The sequence below is a fragment of the Chelonoidis abingdonii genome, chromosome 2, assembly GCF_003597395.2.
Source record: "Chelonoidis abingdonii isolate Lonesome George chromosome 2, CheloAbing_2.0, whole genome shotgun sequence".
Taxonomy (NCBI): Eukaryota; Metazoa; Chordata; order Testudines; family Testudinidae; genus Chelonoidis; species Chelonoidis abingdonii.
The window spans coordinates 279,677,822-279,692,747 of NC_133770.1; the positions used below are offsets into that span (position 1 = coordinate 279,677,822).

At 46.0% G+C, this 14,926-nt stretch overlaps 1 protein-coding gene across 5 annotated transcripts in view; it reads left to right on the forward strand.

Annotated features, from left to right (window-relative positions):
- Positions 1–14,926, forward strand: part of ZHX2 (zinc fingers and homeoboxes 2) — a 123,396-nt gene that overhangs the window by 69,885 nt on the left and 38,585 nt on the right. The window contains exon 1 of one of the 5 annotated variants that reach the window (XM_075063214.1): positions 1,415–1,517. The exons of the other annotated variants lie outside the window; for them this stretch is intronic. The gene's annotated coding sequence lies outside the window, so the exon portion shown is untranslated. Of the gene's footprint in view, positions 1–1,414; positions 1,518–14,926 lie in introns of those variants that run through there. 5 annotated transcript variants of the gene reach the window in all.

Sequence of the window (14,926 nt, forward strand, 5' to 3'; positions counted from 1 at the left end):
CAGTGCTGAGCACCATAGGGCCCTGATCTGGTCAGGCTTCTAGGGACTACTGCAATATAAATGTGCTAAATAATAATTTATTCCCATTTTTCATCTATGGAAGCTGAGGTACAGAGATTAAAGGACTTGTCCAAAGACCCAGAGTCAGGATTTTCCCAGTAATTTGGTAATCACTAGAACATGGCTCTCTCTTTCTAGTCTATGAAGAGTTTTCTATCTCTTTGGGGAGATCTGTTTCACTGTTCAAAGTTCCATAAGTATACAGAGTGATCTGAAACTGGCTGAAAACTGTATGTTTGGTATGTGACCCATTTAGTGAGGCATTCTTGATCTAATTTGTAACTTAATGCAAAAGAAAATGCAAGGTTCTCTTGGCTTGTTCCATTAATAGGGTATATATGAACCAAAGTACCTGGCATGTCATTAAACATATCATGATTCAATACTGTTGTATATATCAATAAGCATCAGAGACACTGGGACCAAAAATGTCATTTGTTATACATGTTTCTGTACTCAAGTAATTGCATGGAATATAATCTGCAGGGAACCATAGAAATATAGGGCTGGAAAGGACCTTAGGAGGTCATCTAGTCCAGCCCCCTGCGCTGAGGAAGAACCAAGTATACCTAGACTATCCCTGACAAGTGTTTGTCTAATCTGTTCTTAAAAAGCTTCAGTGATGGGGATTCCACAACATAACAGCATAATAACTGTAGTGGGTCAGACCCATGGTCCATCTACCCCAGTATCCTGTCTTTTGACAGTGGCCTTTGCCAGATGCTTCAGAGGGAACGAACAGAACAGGGCAGTTTTACAGTGACCCATCCCCTGTTGTCCAGTCCCAGCTTCTAGCAGTCAGAGGTTTAGGGACACCCAGAGCATGAGTTTGCGTCCCTGACAATCTTGGCTAATAGCCTTTGGTTGGCCTATTCTCCATGAATTTATCTAATCCTTTTTTGAACCCAGTTATATTCTGGCATTTAGAACATTCACGGGCAAGGAATTCCACAGGTCGACTGTGTGTTGTTTGAAGAAGTACTTTCTTATGTTTGTTTTAAACCTGCTGCCTATTAATTTCAGTGGGCGACCCCTGGCTCTTGTGTTATGTGATGGGGTAATAACACTTCCTTATTCACTTTCTGCACACCAGTCATGATTTTACAGACCTCTATCATGTCCCTCTTTAGTACTCTCTTTTCTAAGATGAAGTCCCAGTTTTTTAATCTCTCCTCATATCCAAGTAGTTCCATACCCCTAATCATGTTTGTTTCTCTTTGTGCTTAGAATTGGACAAATATATCTTTTTTGAGATGGGGCAACCAGAACTGCACACAGTATTCAAGGTGTGGGCGTACCATGGATTGATGTGGTGGCATTATGATATTTTCTGTCTTATTATCTATCCTTTTCTTAATGATTCCCAAAATTCTGTTCGCTTTTTTGACTGCCGCTGCACACTAAGTAGATGTTGTCAGAGAACTATCCACATGACGCCAAGATTTCTTTCTTGAGAGGTAACCACTAATTTTAGATCCCATCATTTTGTATATATAGTTGGGATTATGTTTTCCAATATGCATTACTTTGCATTTATCAGCACTGAATTTCATCTGCCATTTTCTTGCCCAGTGTGGTGGTGTATGCACACTCTGTGTCCCTTTGGAGTTGATCATGGGTGTGAAGACACCGTGGGTACAGTCTACCAGATTATCCTGGGCCTCACAGTGGTACGGCCCACTGGCCAGAGTCAAAACGGCTGCCCATGGGTTCTGGACTGCATGGCCTTATGGCCAGAGTCAATACCGTGGCCCTCGAGTAGAGGGCAGCATGGCCTAGAGGCCAGAGTCAATACCATGGCCCTCAAGTGCAGGGCAGCATGGCCTAGAGGCCAGAGTCAATACCGTGGCCCTCGAGTACAGGACAGCATGCCCTAGAGGCCAGAGTCAATACCGTGGCCCTCGAGTGCAGGGCTGCGTGGCCTATTGGCCAGATCTAGGGGGCACTACCAAAGTGGGGGTGGCAGCCAGGGTAGGGGGACCTGGTCCACCTGACTCTACTGGTCCAAGCCCAGGATCCTAACGGTAGCGGAGTCGTCCACCACTGGGTCAGCAGGGAATTCAGCCACAACACGCTGACCTTACACGGGTGGGAGATACCACTCACTCCACCTCCCTGGGCTACTTCCTACTGCGCTTCCTGAAATTGCAGTTCCTATGAGATCGGAGTGTCCAGGCTCCCCGGCATGGGCAGCTGCCTGGGGCTCTGACTCCAGCCGGTCAGCTGTGGGTGACAGGTCTCTAGTCTGTGTCTTGGGATCTCTGGCTTCCACAGGCAAGGGCTGTAATGGCTCCTGGGCTGGAGTCTCCACCAAGCATCCTTCCTCCTTGGCAGACCTCCTAGATTGAGCTGGGCATCTTAACTTTATACTAGCACCGCAGTTGGAGCATGCCCAGCGCGGTCTGAGGGGTGGGACTTTCTCTGCCTATAGCAGTACGCTTCACTATTTTTGAAGTGGGGGGCCATTTTGGCAAAAAGCCTTCAATGCGAGAGTCTCATCAACCCACCACAGACGGTTGAACACTCCGAGTTTTTTGTTGGTTGATATGGTTATATTACCATTATTGCTAATATTGCTTGGGGTCCAGGAGGGGATATGGGGGACTGGTTCTGGGAGGGGGCTCAGGGCTGGGGCAGGGGCTTAGGGTGGAGGAGGGAGCATGGGGGGCTGGATCGCGGAGGCTGCAGGTTGGGTGACAGAAGAGCTATTCAGAACCTGCCCACTGAAGGGGATGACACTTACTTCGGGTGGCCCCGGCCCCATGCCACTCCTGGAAGAGGCCAATGTGCCCCTGCAGCCCCTGAGGGGGGCATGTGGCTAACGTGCTGCCCCTCTCTGCCGACACCGCCCTCGCAACTCCCATTGGCCACAGTTGCCCATTCCCGGCCAATGGGAGCTGTGGGGGTGTTGCTTGCAAGCAGGAGCAGTGCATGGAGACCTCTGTTCACCCCCTTACTCCTCAGGGCCACGGGGGCATGCTGGCCGCTTCTAGGAGTGCCATGGGGCCGGGGCAGGCAGGAGCCTGCCTTAGCTGCAACCCCACTGCTCTGCCAGAGAATGCGATCGACAGAGAGCCACACTTAGGGTCTATGGGAGCCGCCACTGGCTCGTGGGCCTTGTAGTGAAGAACACTGGCCTATAGTATGGAATTAACCCTTTCCTGCACAGTGCGGGTTATGCTCTCCCCATCACATCCAGTCTCCCAGTTTTGTGAGATCCCTTCATAACTCTTTGTGGTCTGCTTTGGACTTAACTGTCCTCGGTAACTTTGTATCATCTGCAAACTTTGCCACCTCACTGTTTACCCCTTTCTCCAGATCATTTATGAATATGTTGAGCAGCACTGGTCTCAGTGCAAATCTCTGGGGACCCTGCTATATACCTCTCTCCACTGTGAAAACTGATAATTTATTCCTACCTTTTGTTTTCTTTCATTTAACCAGTTACTGATCCATGAAAGGACCTTCCCTCTTTTCTGATAACTCCTTGCTTTGCTCAAGAGTTTTTGGTGAGGGACATTGTCAAAGACTTTCTGAAAGTCCAAGCACATGATATCGAGTGGATCACTCTTGGCCACATGTTTGTTGGTCCCCTCAAAGAATTCTAATAGATTGATGAGGCAATTTTCTATTTACAAAAGCCAAGTTGATTCTTCCCCAACAAATCATGTTCATCTGTGTGTCTGATGACTTCTGTTTTTTACTATAGTTTCAACCAATTTGCCTGGTGCTGAAGTTACAGCCTCCCTTGGAAGCCCATTCTAGTGCTTAACTACCCTTACAGTTAGAATATTTTTTGTACTATCTAATGTAAATCTCCTTTGCTGCAGATTAAGCCCATTACTTTTTGTCCTACCTTCAGTGGACATGAACAATTGACCACTATCCTCTTTTATAACAGCCCTTAACGTATTTGAAGACTGTTATCGGACCCCCTTCAGTCTTCTCTTGTCAAGACTTTACATACCCAGGTTTTTTTAACTTTTCCTCATAGGTCAGGTTTTCTAAAATTTATATCATTTTTGTTGCTGCCCTGTGGAGTCTCTCCAATTTGTCCAGATCTTTCCTAAAGTGTGGTGCCAAGAGTTAGACCTGTACTCCAATTGAGGCCTCACCAGTGCCAAGTACAGCAGGACCTCCTGTGTCTTACATACGATACACCCCAGAATGATATTAGACTTTTCTGCAATTACATCATGTTGTTGACTCTTACTCAATTTGTGATCCATTCTAACCCCCAGATCCTTTTCAGTGGTATTACTGCCTTGCCTATTAGTTCCCATTTTGTAATTGTATATTTGATTTTTTTTTTCCTTCCTAAGTGAATTACTTTGCACTTTTCTTTATTGACTTTCATCCTGTTGAAGTCACAGCAATTTTCCAGTTTGTTAAGGTCATTTTGAATTCTAATCCTGTCCTTCAAAGTGCTTGTAACCCTTCCTAGCCTGGTGTCATCTGCAGATTTTAGAAGCATGCTTTCTACTCCATTATCCAAGTCAACCCAGCACGGATTCCTGCGGGACTCCTTAGATATATCCTCTCGCTTTGACAGTAAACCGTTGATTATTATTCACTGAGTATGGTCTTTTAACCAGTTGTGCACCTACCTTATAGAAATTTCATCTCGTCAGTATTTCCCTAGTTGCTTATGAGATTGTCATGAGAGACTGTGGCAGAAGCCTTACTAAAATCAAGATATTTCATGCCTATTCCTTCCTCACTATCCACTAGGTCAGTAACCCTGTCAGAGAAGGAAATTTGGTTAGTTTAGCATGATTTGCTTGTGATAAACCCATACTGGCTATTCCTTATAAACCTATTATCCTCCAGGTGCTTACAAGCTGATTGTTTATTAATTTGTTCCAGTATATTTCCAGGTATTGAAGTAAGGCTAAGGGCCTATAATTCCCCAGGTCCTCTTTGTTCATCTTTTTAAAGATATGTTCTATGTTTGTCCTTTTCCAGGCCTCTGGGACCTCATCTGTCCTCTGTGAGTTCTCAAAGATAATCACTAAGGATTCCGAAACAGCTTTTGCTAGTTCCTTAAGTACTCTTGGGTGAATTTCATAGGCCCTGCAGACTTGAAAAACTAAATATTCTTTAGCCTATTTCCCTATTTTGGCTTGCGTTTCTTCCCCCTTGTTGATAATATTGTGTTAAGCATCCGATCACAATTAATCTTTTTAATGAAGACTGAAATAAAATAGGCATTAAACTCAGCCTTCTTTATGTTGTCCATTATTAGCTCTCCTCTTCTGCTTAAAGGACCTACCCTTGCCTTCATTTCCTAATCTCCTAATGTATTTATAGAATTTCTTCCTACTGTCTTCTGTCTCCCTTACTAGATCTAAGTCATTTTCTGCCTTAGCCTTTCTAAGTTTGTCCCTTCATGTTTGTGCTAAGCTTTTGTACTCATCCTTATGAATCTCTCCATGTGTCCAATTTCTGTAGGAATCATTTTGAATTTCAGGTAATTAAAGAGATCCTGATGGAACCATATTGGCCTATTACTATTCTTCATAACTTTTCTTCACATCACGATAGTTCACTGTTGTGCCTTCAATATTGTCTATTTGAGAGACTGCCTGCACTCCTGAACTCCCTTTTCCCTTAAAGTTTCATCCCATAGGACCTTCTCTAAAAGCAGCAAAGAGTCCTGTGGCACCTTATAGACTAACAGACGTTTTGGAGCATGAGCTTTCGTGGGTGAATACCCACATCATCGGATACATGTCACTTTCCCTACCAATTCTCTGGGTTTGTTAAAATCTGCTTTTTAAAAGTCTGTTGTCCTTATTCTGCTGCTCTTCTTCCTTCCTTTCCTTGGAATCATGAAATCTGTCATTTCATAATCACTGTCACCCAAATTGCCTTCAGTCTTCAGATTGGCAACCAATTACTCCCTGTTAGAATTAAGGCTAAAATCGCTGTCCCCTTCGTTCCTTCCTCCATTTTCTTAAACAAAAAGTGGTCCCCAATATATTCCAAGAACTTACTGGACATTTTGTCAAGTATCAGAGGGGTAGCCGTGTTAGTCTGGATCTGCAAAAGCAGCAAAGAGTCCTGTGGCATCTTACAGACTAACAGACGTTTTGGAGGATGAGCTTTCGTGGGTGAATACCCACTTCATCGGATGCATGGACATCTTGTGTTTTCCAACAGATGTCTGGGCAGTTAAGTGTTATTACCAGGTCTTGTATTCTGGATAATTCTGTTATATGTTCTAGAAATGCCTCGTGCATCCCCCTCCTCCTGATTTGGAGATCTATAGTAGACTGTGCCATGATGTCACACCTTTTCTCCCCCTTTTATCATCACCCAGAGACCGATTTGCCCATCTGCCTTCTTCCGGACCTCAGAACAAGAGTATATATTCCTAATGTATAATGCAAGATCTCCTTCCTTTTTTCACTCCCTGTTCTTCCTGAACAAACCCTTCCAGTGTTACCGTCAGGAGATTTATTCCACAAGTCTGTGATGTCAGTTAAGTCATAATTTAGCTTAGGTACTAATCCTTCCATTTCTTCCTGTTTTGTTTCCCATACTCCTTGCATTTGTGTATCGACACCTAAGATGTTGAACAGATTTCCCCACCCACCCTCCAAAATCCTTCTTGTTGCTTCTATGACACTGTTATAATTTTCCATTTCCCTGTCTTCTCCAACATTTAGCCCTCTGTTAAGGTCATCCTTTTTTATACCTACCTGTGAGCTTGTGTCTTTGCCCCCTTTGAACCTAGTTGAAAGCCCCCTTCACTAGTCTCGTCTCTTTCTTGGTCAGGTGGACCCCATCTCTTCCCAGCATTTCTCCTTCCTGGAACAGCATCCCATAGTTGAGGAAGTCAGAACCCTCCCTTTGACACTACCTGCACAGCCATGCATTTATCTCCAGGATGCTCATGTCCCTTCCTATGCCTTTCCCTCAACTAAGAGCTTGGATGAGAACACAATGTGCATCCTTTACCCTCACTCTCAGAGCCCTGTAATCATTGCCAATCTGGTCAGGGTCAGACCTGGCAATATCGTTAGTGCTCATGTAGATGAGCAGCATGGGGTAGGAGTCAGAGGAATGGATCAGCATGGGCAACCTTTCTGTAATATCTCAGATGTGGGCTGCAGCAGCCAGCACATCACATCATGTCTGGTCAGCAGATGGATGCCTCCTTTCTCCTCAGAAGGGAGTCCTCGACCACCACCACCCTACATGTCCTCCTCCTAGCTGTGATGGCCATGAGTCTCCATGAGGGACTATAAGATTACGCTTGAGAAATCTTCATTTTACTGATGTACATTTAATATCCAAAACACTGATCCCAGGGCCATTATTGCAGCAAATTCATTAACTTCGATTTCCTTGACACTTTCAGACCTCTTCATGCCCTGAATTCACCTTTCCTGAAGTAAAATAAATCCCATGCACCAACCCTCGGTATTGATACCTACAAAGTATATTATGGAGATGCCAGTCCATAGTTAAGGTTGAGTTCCAGTTTGAACTCCAAGTTTCCAGTCTGTCAGCTCAGAGTTCATGAATGGAGAGCCATTTGGGATAGGACTTCTCCTGAATAATATAATATCGTATCTTCCAAGGGTGTTGTATTGGATTTAACTTCCTTTTAACGAAGGTAAATATTGAGGCCTAAGCATTTCCTTTAAAGAGAACCTTTTCGAAAATTGCATTAATGGACCTTTTTGAAGATAATCCAGCTTAGGAAGAAGGTAGGCTTTTTCCAAAAACAGGTTTCCAAGTCTTTAGAACTTCCTTCTAGTCCATGTTTTAAAAATTAAGTCCCTCTTCTACCCAACCTTCTTCAAGTTCAGCTGGACAGTCAGTAGGGTCAAATGGTCAGTTTACTGACAACTATGATAGAGTTTATCCTTTTTACATGGTCCTCATTTAATTTAAATGGAATGTTGAGAGAATTCAAAACAAAAGCATTATGGGGTGCATTAATTTTCCCCTTTTGTGTGTGCTTTGTTTGGAGGGAGTCTGGGAGTCTCTTCATGTGTATATAAATGCAAAGTATTAGAAAAATTAGTGCAAGGAACATATTTTGTGCTAGCTACCATATTGGCTGAAGCACCAGAGACTGAGCTGGAGACCTCACAAACTAAAAACATGTGTCTATACCTTGAGCTAAAGAACCAGTTTCACAAGCTGAAGCAGACCCATATCTTCTGTGGGTCAGGCACAGAGGGATGAAGCATAATACACATTCCCCAGTAGATTATGTCTCCATCAGCAGGGCATGAAGATACTCACCTAATCAACCTTTTGCATGTCTCTACCACTTTTACCATGAGGAAGAGTGATGGAGCTATCAAAGAACTGGATGACACTTTTATCATGAAAGGTTGCTGAAACTTGCCTGGCTCCAGGTTTCATGACAAACCCAGAACCTGGGCTGGTTTCTGAACCTTCAGAAACCCTGGGCAGATTTACAGCCTTGAGAACATGCCATTGGAATCTGTAACTTGTAATTACTTCAGACTGAAACTTGTCAAAGTTTGGAAGTTTGCTGTGAACACCTGCAGTTAGAAACAAGGGGAGATTGGCTGGACCATTGCAAACAGAAAGTGCCAGATGCTATGGGGAATTCAGTTAGAGCTGAGGTTGCTTAGCTCCTCACAGGTTCAAAAGATCAGAGATCAGAGTTTCTTAGAACTCTGCAGGTGCACAGCCTCCTCTCTAGGCCAGCGCTGCTTTAAACAGCCTGCACAACCCTCCCCAAGTAGAACTACTTCTCCAGCCCCAGGGAGGTGCTATGGAAGAGAGGATGGGAGCTCCATTGTGATTGGTGGGAAGGGAAAGAGAAAGCGCTCTAGTCTGACTGAATTGATGAGCAAAGGGGAAAGCATCAGGAGGATGGGGAGGGGGCAGGTTATTCCTTTTATTTCCTCACCCTCACTTTCCTCTGGGGCCTAGTGACTTCATAATTCTGTTCATTTTTCCCTTTCTTCCCAGCTGATGGGGTATGACTCAGCAGGTGCCCTTTCGTGACCCATCTGAGGATCACATCTCACAAACTGAGACACACCTCTCTAGAATCCATGCAACAATATATACACAGGAACCAATCTAACGGCTCATCCATGGTAATCTCTTTATTAAAATCTGGAAAGACTTATGTAACATAATCAAAGCTCTGGTGTCGGAAGGGCTGACAGAAAATGTCCTGCTCACCTAATGCCCCTTTTTAAAGCATCTGTAGTAGGTGTAAATGGACTAGATTTTTCTTTTCATTCCCTTTTTTTCCCCCCATCATTTCTCTGTTCCTTCTTCATAAGAACTTCAGTGCTACATTAAAGAGATTACAGGTGCATTTCATCTCTACTTTTTCCCCCATTTTACTTCTTCCCAGCAAGCCTCAGTGGGGGAAAAAAAAAAAGGCTATTGATTTATAGCTTGCTTTCCTGCTAGGAGAGATTGACCTGCTGCTATGTGTCTTCAGACAATGTTTCTTTTGAGCCGCTGAAGGTTGGAAGCAGGGCTGTGTTAAAAGCTGTTCCTCCCCTGGAGCTAACCGCACCCCAAAGAAATTGTGATCACATGCAGTGTTTTATATCTTCACATCAATTCATTTTTTGTGGACGCGGGGAGGGAAACACATTTTCTTTTATTAAATAGCCTTTTGATTTCTCACGCTGGATCTCTCATTCACTCACTTTTCTCTCCTCCTTTTCTTCCCAATATGTTTTCACATAGGCCTCGGGCTGTTCTTCTTTTCCCCCTTCTCCTCTAAAATGCTAAGCTTGGATCACATCCAACATTTCTTCCAGTGGGTTAAATAATTTGTGCTACTCCTCCAGGTTTAATACAAGAGTCTCTCCCTTGTAGCTTATGGTTCTTGCATTTCTAGGACCAGACACAAGATAAGCAGCATTCTTCAAGATGGATATTGGTACATTAACTTGGAATGGCGTTTTTCAGAGCAAATACTTACAGATACATTTATCCCAGGAACCACCTTATTATTTCGTTTTAAAACATTAAACATTTAAAACGTTAAACAGTTTAAACATTTAAAATATTAAAATATAAAATCTCTCTTTAGACTGCTTAGAAAAAGGGACTTTTCTAGTTCTTGCTATTGGCTATCAACAGTAAATTGCTCCAACTTCAAATCCACTTGATACTGATAACAAGATGGCCATCACTTTCTAAAAGGTGAACTAAACTACATTAAACACTTTGGGCTAGATCCTCTGATTGTATAAACTGATCTAACACCATTAACAACAAAGCCTTGATCTTGAGTCTGTATCTACATCCGTACTCTGTTAATGATTTGGGATGCTGAACTGCAAAAGAGAATGGGCCATTTCCTCAACTGGTGTAAAATCTACCTAATTCCATTTTTCTTCCTTCTCCAGCCCCTTCAAGCAACAGTTGGTGACTGCTGAGTCCAAAAGCAGTGCTAGGAGGGTAGCCCCTGGTTCTCTTTAAGTGTAGTAGTGTGCATCAATGTTACAAGAGAGCTAGAGGTTCTGAGCTCAATCGCTGGCAGTCGAAAAACTTTCCCAGTTCACATATGTACAGGCAGAGATTTGGGATATAATGCAAATACTAGAGCAGGCCTGCACAACTCATAAAGCGGCGAGGGCCACATTACTCCAAAGAAAACAGCTGAGGGCCGAAACCTCCCAGGCCCGCAGAAACACCCTGCCCCAGGGCCGCCCAGCCCTGCGGAAACAAACCCTCCTTCCCCAGCGCCGCCGCACCAAAACAGCTGTGGGCGAAAAAGGAAGGTTGGGGGTGGGGAGGTGATACTTTATTTTAAATCAACCAGGGCTCCCAACTGAAGAGGTGGCTGGGAGCCCTCAGGGTCAAATTAAAGGGCCCGGGGCTCAGAGGGTTCGGACAGAGCTGGGTAAACCCCGTCGTGCCAAGTGACTCTAGGTTTTTTCCTGTCTGCCCCATAGGCAATAAAAAAAATTTGGCTTGCCCCCCGTCCCACCCTGGGCCCCTCCTGTACCCCCTGCTGCCCCATCCTGGCTCTCCCCACCCAACCACATTCCCCGGTGATCTCCCACCTGACCGCAGACGACTGGGACTTCCCACTCTTTTCCTGCCGCCACCATCGTGCCCTCCCCCACCCTGCTGCTGGGCCTCAGATGCCTGAGCTTCCCCCCCCACATGTTCCCCCCCACACACCTCCTGCCGCCCCAGCCCTGAGTTCACTGGTAACGCTTCGGATGGGTCATTCAGCAGGGAATTTGGATGGACCAAAACACCATACAGGATCTGGTTCCCTATGGTTACAGAGCTGCAGTAAAGTGGAACAATTTTAGGCTTGTGTGATTAGGTAGGATATCGTGGGATCAACTATTATAAGACTGTCCTCCATAAATGAGAAGTTAATGTGAGTTGCCTTTATTTTCTTTGGTTCCACTCTCTTCTATGGGGAATTTTGCCAATGCATATCACTGTCTTCCTTATTAAACAAACAACAAGGAAATGGACTGTTGAAAATAGCAATTCCAGTCCTAATAAGCATTTCTTTGACTCAATTTATCCTTACTTTTTCTACAGCAAGTTACAGTGGATCGTATATTAATTGATTTGGGAAGAATGTAGTAACAGCTGCCCAAATGAGCATTGAGCACTCTCTGAATTTTGAGGTGTTGAAATCTGGAAGCGGTAGCCGGGCGGTGGGGGGGCGCTCCCACGGGGGAGCATGGCAGCAAAGTGTCTGGATCTGCACAGAGCCAGACACACTGGTCTGAGTGGCACAGTAAGGGGGCTGGGGGTTGGAGAAGGGGTAGGGGGTTCCGGGGGGCAGTCAAGGGACAGGGAGCAGGAGGGGTTGGATGGGGTGAAGGTTCAGGGGGGCAGTTAGGGGACAGGTAGCAGTTGGATAGACATGGGAGTCCCAGGGGTTTATCAGGGGACAGGTAGGGGGTGGGGTCCTGGGGGAAAGTTGAGGGGAGTTTCAGGAGGGGGCAGTTGGGGACAAGGAGAAGGGAGGCTTAGATAGGGGCTGGGTTCCCATGGGGGAGTTAGGGGCAGGGGTCTCGGGAGGGGGCAATCAGGGGACAAGGAGCAGCCACGGGGAGCCCTGAGCCCTTTAAATCCCAGCCGCGGCTGAGAATCTCTGCGGGCAGCCCAGCACCCTTTGATTCCTGGCCGCGGCTGGGATTTAAGGAGCTCTGGGCTCCCCGCCACTGCGGGCAGCCCAGCACCCTCTGACTCCCGGCTGTGGCTGGGATTTAAAGGGCTCTGGGCTGCCCGCAGAGCGCCATGTGCGGGGGATTTAGAATCCCCCCGCGGGCCGCACAGTGAGGCTCCACGGGCCGCATATTGTGCAGGCTGTACTAGAGATAGACACAAACTTGGAATGATTCTTCCCCTCCCCCCTCCCCCCCACTTTTCTGAAACTCCAAAGTTTGGGATGGATAAATGATTCCGCTTTGAGGCTGATTCTAACAGAAACCATTTAGATCTAGAACTTGTCTCTGCATAGTCTCCTTTTGTCTTCACACTGTGTTTCACCAGATTGGCTTTATTTTATGTCTTTGTCTATTGTTGTATATACTAGGTAACCTACTGGGAAGTGTCTGTTCTACCTCTTCAGAACGGCTTTACTTTTTCTTTCTCCTTCTCGCCTGAAGGGTGGGAAATTTTACTTAGGACTGAAATGTTTCAAAAGAGAAACAGAAGCACAAGCTGCTTCTTCTGCTCCTGAAACGTGGGGAAAGGGATGTAAAGGGCCACTGATCTGTACCATTCCCAGCTTCATCCACTCACCTGCAGCAATACCTCTTTGTGTCAGACCTCCGCTATTTCATGTCTTGTCTTGAGGCCACTGGAGATGCCAAGTGAACGGATGCATTTTGCTGTATCGGGCCTGGAGTTTTCTAACCCAGTACCACTTGTCCTCTTCATAGGCTATGTAAAAGAGTCCCTGTAGGTGTTTTCTCCTAGATGGGGAGACCCTGGTCACTCCCAGTTATCTACACTGGGTGGCTTACACAGAGACCCCTGTATCTTAGCTCTTGCCAGGGGGACCCCCTCCCCGTGCAGGCCTTCTTAAGTCTCTTCTGATGGGGAATCAATAGAGATGCCAACCCTCCAAGATTGTCCTGGAGTCTTCAGGAATTAAAGATTAATCTTTAATTAAAGATTATGTCATGTGATAGGAATACATCCAACCAAAATTGGTAACTCTAGGAATCAAAAGGAAAACTAAATGTTGCAGTGCCCCTGAGAATAACTTCTTCCCAGAGCCTTCTCAAAAGGAAAAAGGCCAACAGTATGTCCTTACGGCGGAGCCATCTGCGTAGCAGTTTTCGAAGAGGACTTCTGTCTGGGTTGCTGGGAGTTTGCCTGTAAGGCCAGGATGAAAAGCACCTGGATGGGAGTGCCCCCTACAGCTTCCTGCTCAGGGTGGTCTCTCCCCTCAGCTGACTGCAGTTTCCTCCTTTTTAAGGGACTTCTCCCTCCCATACATGACTGGCAGGGCGGGGCTAGCCCCGCATACAGGGCCTCTCTTGCACCTTCCTCTTCAGTGTGGGGTCTATACACCGTGTCACAAACTGGCTCAACAAATGTACCTCTAAAGGATTCCAGCCATCTTCATTCAAAAGCAGGACCTCTACCGGTGGTCTGTCCAGGGGACAAGTGTCCTTAACACAAACACCCTCATGGCTGGAACTAACTGCATCTTCCCAGTGGCCTTAGCAAATAGATCCAGAATGGAATCAGCAATAAAACTGAACTCTTAGTCGAAGAGCTAGTGTGATGGTATTTCCCCTGCCCTTCATGGTCAGGGTTCTAGCGCGTTGGTAAAGCAGCAAGGAGAGGACTGCGCTGCTGCAAACTGAGCTGCACTTGTTCAATAGATGATTAAAAGACTTGAGACTTGCAGACAGGCAGTCTCTTTAAGTGAGATTGAAACAGAGATACAGAGAGGCAGGAAAAATATCTGCTAGGTTTCTGTTTGCTGGTGCCTACTGATAACTCACTCATTTAAACCACTAAATGGGGTGAAGGAATAGTAGGAGGCACAGAAAGCTGCTTAGCATGGGGTGACGGGGTCCCTAACTGCAACCTGGGCTGCCTCTCACACTATGGTGCTAGTGTTAAGCTTACAAGCCTCTGACAGACACTGCACTTACACAGCCATCGACAGGCAGGGACACACCCAACTGAGCTACATGAATGACCTCCCAGCCACTCATGAACCACCAGTGGAGAGGCTCCAGCCAATTCCCCCAGCTTCCCAGCTGTGCACACCAGAACTGTACCGTCTTGCACTAGTCAGAAGTCTGGCCAGTGTAAATTCATTACTTAGTTCGCCACTTCTTCATAAGAAGGTGGACATACACCGGCCTTTATAATCTGAACTAAGATTTCCCACTGGTAAAACAAAAAAAATTCCCCTCTCAGCCCTATGGGTGGTATGTGTCTTCCTCAACCTCGGGTCCTCTACCACAGGCCTGGGAGTTTGAGGGTTCTGCGCAGTATCTTAGCTGTTCCTAGCACTGCACTCTTCTGGACAGATACAGAGCTCTGATGTTGTTCCTGGGATCTGTTGGAGCCACTCACTCCAGACTTAGGAGTCACAGCCCCGTGTGCTCCTACCCACCACTGGAGGGGCCGATCTTATGATGTACTCCTGCGTATTTCCCGAGTGTTCGTCCAGGACAGTGGGCTTTACGCTCACGCAAGCCCCGCACCGCCTTCTTTCGCTGGTATACAGTCTCATGGGTGTTGGACTTGCGGTGGAAACTCGCGTGCATGTGAGAGCTTCCGGTCTTCCACATCAAGCACCGCCCACTGTCCTCCTTTGCCAAGCTCACACTAACGAGCAGGGTATCTGATGGACCGACAGAGGCGTATCTCTTGATAGCGGGTGGCTCTTGAT